Genomic DNA, 5,301 nt, shown 5'->3' with positions numbered 1-5,301 from the left:
AATGGACATCTCTCACTTTTTGCACTCTTAAATAGTTAATCCTTAAGAATTTTATTGTCAGATAAAGGTTTGTTTTATTGAATAACTGATCTGTGTTATTGCTGAGGTCGCTACGTACAGACCAAAGAAAAAGAGTTTTATTTCTTGGTTTTTTCCTCCTTGGACAGAGTCTTGATTTCCCCCTTCTTGACCTGGAGCTGCTCTTCACAGCGCTTGTGTGTTTCCTTGGTCTTAGATCAAAAATATGGAACACTTCAGGAATTTGCATGTCATCCTTGTGCGGGGCCAGGCTAATCTTCTCTGCGTTGTTCCAATTTTAGTATATGTTGAGCACAAGAAGTTTTTTTAATTTAAGAAAAAGGAGAAGAATTGAGACTGAGGTATACACAAACTTTTCTAGAATCCCTTATATTATAGGGATCTTATTAACAAATGAGTTGACAGTCACTCCAATTGTCCTATATTTTCACAAACTATATAAATGCAATTGTGCTTGGGTACTGTAGGATTATCTTCTTAATTAATAAGGAAAGGTAGAAGAGAGATAAAGTAGAAACTTCAAAAAGCCATTATCAGTTTCTCCTCAAGGACTGACACCCTTCATTCTACCAAAGAGTTAGGATTAGCTTAAACTCCTTCCTGTCAACTATAGTGGAACAGTTTATAAATCAGTTCTCTATCACTATTGCCATCACAGGTTCTCATCACTTTCTTCCTGTGCAAGTAAGATAATTTTCCCAGGTCTAAGCTTTCCCTAATTTATCTGTCTTCATGGTGTCCCAAAGATAATTTTCTAAAACAATAATAATAATAATAATAGCTTTCATTTAAAATGGCGGCTTGAGGGGAACCTGGGTGGCTCAGATGGTTAAGTGTCTGCCTTCGGCTCAGGTCATGATGTCCAGGTCCTGAGATCAAGCCCAATGTCCAGCTCCTGGCTCAGCGGGGAGTCTGATTCTCCCTCTCTCTTTGCCTCTCCTCCTGCTTATGCTCTCTCTCTCTCAAATGAATAAATAAAATCTTTAAAAAAAATTTTTTTAAATGGTGGCTTGAGCACAATTGTTAAGCTCTATTACTCACTCAAAACCTATAACGACATCAAGTGAGATTAAAAAATGTATAACCACCTCTATGAAGAGGTGATAATAGCACAAAGTTTAAAACAAAATGTTGGTATATGGCAACAAATCAAAGTACTGGTAGATCAAAAGCTGACAGGATGTGGTAATTTGCATGGCTGGAAAAAACGGAATTGTACGAAGGGTGCAGTAAGTGGTACAGTATTTGTTACTGTAAGATCCCACCTCACATAATTAATTTAGAAAGAAAAACCCACAACAAACCTTACCATAATGATATACATGAGTACCATGTATAAGGAGAGAAAAAATCCTTAAAGTTTCCTGAAAGAAGAAATATAGTTTACATGCAATAACATTTGACAATATCAGAGGCAAAAGATACATCAATTTTCCTGAAAGAGAGAAATAGATTACTCCAAAGACTAAGGTATCTGTATGGCTCAGACGTCTCCCCATCAACACTGAAATATAGGAAGCATAAAGAAATGTCTTCAGAATTCTGATAGAAAATGACTTTCTACTTCTAATATTTTATATGAAAGCAAACCACAATATGAAGTATGAAGTACTTTCTCATGCACTATTCTCAGAGGACCCTGGAGTACAACCAAATAAAAACAAATGAAAATACCAGGAAAAAGGAAGAGATGTAACACAGGAAACAGGAGAATAAAAAGGCAAGACACAGAGGGAATCTAGCTAGTTCCAGACAGTTTGGGTTTGCACTTGTTCTGATGTAACTTTAATAAAACATTGTCACTCTCAAAGATGTCCTAGTTTATATGATAAAATATAAAGTCACAAAGGTATTACAATGAAAAGCTCAGCCAGTCCAGATTGGAGCAGAAAGTTAGAGGTCTTCAGGTAGGATATCTCCCAGGACAAAAGAGAGAGAGAGAGAAAGAGAAACTGATGTGTTGTCCTTACAAGAGAAGTTTTATAGTTCTTTTGTTCAATCGGGATGAAGCTGAATGTTAGGTAGAGAGCCTATGGAGACAGAAAAAAAAAAAAAACTTTCAAAAAAGAAAGGATATGTAATTGGAGTGCAGTGATTCATCTATGAAGGGAGATGTACAGTCATGCAATGTAAACACCAAGTGACTATTAATTTTAAGAAATTATAACAATTACAGTGAAAGTATTATAGGAGGAGGGATATATGAAAGAGAGCTTCATCTTCAAATTCCTTTTTCTGAAGGTATGAAAATTGATACTGAAAACTATAAGTCAGCAGCATAAATATGTTATTCAGAATGATTAAGGAAAATATTGGAAGTAAAACATAAGGGCAGAAAGTGAGTGACCTCAAGAAGCAGGACTCAGTGATGGGAAAGAGTAAGGCAATGGAACATTAATTTTCATTATTATCATCTCAAACTGTAGACAGAGGATATTTTGTTAAAAATAAATGTAAAGGGTGCCTGGGTGGCTCAGTTGGTTGGGTGACTGCCTTCGGCTCAGGTCATGATCCTGGAGTCCCGGGATCGAGCCCCACATCGGGCTCCCTGCTCAGCGGGGAGTCTGCTTCTCCCTCTGACCCTCTTCCCTCTTGTGCTCTCTGTCTCTCATTCTCTCTCTCTCTCTCAAATAAATAAATAAAATCTTTAAAAAAATGTAAATTAAGAAACCTGATTTTTTTCTTATTGTCTGAGCAATAATGTTCAATCTCCTTACATATAATCTGAAGTCCTTAGAAATCTCTCTGATTTCAATTCAACCACTCCAACCCTTTTGCTTTCTATCACACACACACACACACACACACTTTTAAAAAATATTTCTTGTAACTTTCACTTTTCTTTCATGTATTCTGGATGCTTTTATGAGCCCATCCTTTAATTAAGCTATCTCATTTGCCCAGAATACTTTACCACATATTTATGAGACACCCTGTAGGAATAAACTCCAATGTCATTGCCTCTTTGGGCTTTTTCTTAATCTTTCAGGCAATTAGTTTCATACTACTCCACACTGCCACAAGCATTGTTCATAGTTTATTTTATTTTGTTTTCACAACATCTTGTAATTGAAATAACTGTGCATATATATATATATATATATATATACCCTGTCCCCACCACCCTTCCCCCCACCATGCTGCTCCTGGTCACACTGTGACAAACTGAGGGAGTGTGTTAGAGTCCTATTGCTGCTGTAACAAATTACCACACACTTGGTAGTCGAAACACCACAAATATTTCCTCTTACAATCTGGAGTCCAAAATCGTTCTCATTGGGCTAATGTCAAGGTGTTGGCAGGGATGGTACCTTCTGGAGACTTTGAAGGAAGAATCCATTTCCCTTCTTTTTTTGGCTTCTAGGAACTACTTATATTCTTTGGTTAGCAGGTTAGTGGCTTCTTCCTCCTTCTATCTTTCAAAACCAATACTGTAGCATCTTCCAATCTCTCTCTCTCTCTCTCTCTCATACACACACACACACACACACACACACACACACACACACACACACACACACACAACCTCTGCTTCCATCCTCACATCTCCTCTTTCTTTCATTCTTCTGCCTCCCCCTTATTGGACCCTCCTAAATAAACTCAGGCTCATCTCCACACCTCAAGAACCTTAAGTCCATCAATAGGCAAGGCCCGTTTGCCATGTTTTACCACAGTCCTTGGATATTCAGTTCTGTTTTTCTTCTCAGTCTTTATTCTCTTTGCTTTTCAGTTTTGGAGGTTTGTACTAATGTATCCTCTAGCTCAGATGTGTTTTCCTCAGCCATGGCCAGGGTTCTAAGAAGCTTATCAAAGACCTTCTTCATTTCAACTACACTGTTTTTGATCTCTAGTGTATCTTTTTGGTTCTTTTTTAGATTTCCCTCTCTTTTCTTACATTGTTCACCTGTTCTTTACTTTCTCCGTTAGAGCTTTAGCATATTAATCATAGTTTATTTTAAATTTCTGGTCTGATAATTCTAACACCCTTGCCATGTCTGATTCTGATGCCAGCTTTGTCTCTTCAAATGGTGTTTTTGCTTTTCGACAGGTCTTGTAATTTTCTCTTGATAGCTAGATATGATGGACTGGTTGAAATAGGTGTCTTTTAAATGTGGTGTGAGGTGCGGAGGGAGGAGAAGCATATATAGGTCAATGACTGGGTTTCAGGGGTTCAGTGGTCCCATGTCTCTGGAATATGAACTTCACAAGTTTTTCTTAGGTTTTTTCTCCCTGCTTAAGTGGGAGAGGATGTCTAGAGCTGGATTTGGGTATTTCTTTTCCCCTAGGATAGTTAGGCTCTGGTAAATCCCCCAGAATGCTAGACTCTGATTAACGGGTTTCTCCTGAGGGCAGGCTTTGTTAAGAGGAACAGAATGCTCTGCTTTAGTTCAGAATTCTTCCTTTTTTTCTTCCCCTATTAGAAGCATGAAGGAATTTTTTCCTGTTATTTTCTGTGAGGACCAGATCAAGGTTCTGGATGTAAATCTCACAAATTATGGAGACCACCTTATAATTAGGACCTCCCAGAGTCTTTAACTTTCAGCTTGTCCACATTGACTGTGTGGAAGATTTTCACTTAGGTCATCTTCAAAACACAGTTCTATTTCAGAGGGTTCTATGACATGATAGGAGCTAAAACATCAAGATTGGACATAGAGCAATTCCAAATCCCATTTCGATAAACACTTCAACAATGTGACCGTAGAAAAGACTGTTCTAGATGAGATATTTGAAAACTGATTAAGAAAAGAGAAATAAGCTGCTGAGGGAGGATTCTAATCCACAAATCTGTAATTTAAAAAGATTCTTGATCTGAGCTCTCTAGATAGGATTCAGGAGATCATATAATCTCTTTAAATCTTAAGCAAAATATAGCAAATATTAACATTTTCCAAAGGGGAAGTATCCTTAATGTCCACCAGATATACAAATGGGCCTGAACTGCAGATAAACAATAAGCAAACAAAATTCCTATTGCTATAAGAAAAAAAAAATAAGAGAAATGCTATAGCAAGACAAAATCTAAGATGAAGTGACTTCCCTTTTATGATTGTACATTTTATTAATCATATATGCAAATCTATGGCTTTGTGTGAGGTAAGAAGGACAATGGTATCATTTTTACAGATACTTAGAGCTTTGACTACAATGGGATTCCCTGAATCTCAAAAGTATATCTCCTAAACATCGCAAGCTCATTGTAGTAAGTTTATTGCTAGAACTCAAATTTTGTTTTTTTGTTGTCATGGATATGATTATTAC

At 37.0% G+C, this 5,301-nt stretch overlaps 1 pseudogene; it reads right to left on the bottom strand.

Moving 5' to 3' along the window:
• Positions 1–238: 238 nt before the first annotated feature.
• Positions 239–334, bottom strand: LOC113926073 (annotated as a pseudogene).
• Positions 335–5,301: the final 4,967 nt, after the last annotated feature.

This window comes from Zalophus californianus, chromosome 2 (assembly GCF_009762305.2).
Source record: "Zalophus californianus isolate mZalCal1 chromosome 2, mZalCal1.pri.v2, whole genome shotgun sequence".
NCBI classification, from domain to species: Eukaryota; Metazoa; Chordata; class Mammalia; order Carnivora; family Otariidae; genus Zalophus; species Zalophus californianus.
The sequence above is the reverse complement of the archived record's forward strand: the minus strand, read 5'-3'. Positions and strand labels throughout refer to the sequence as shown.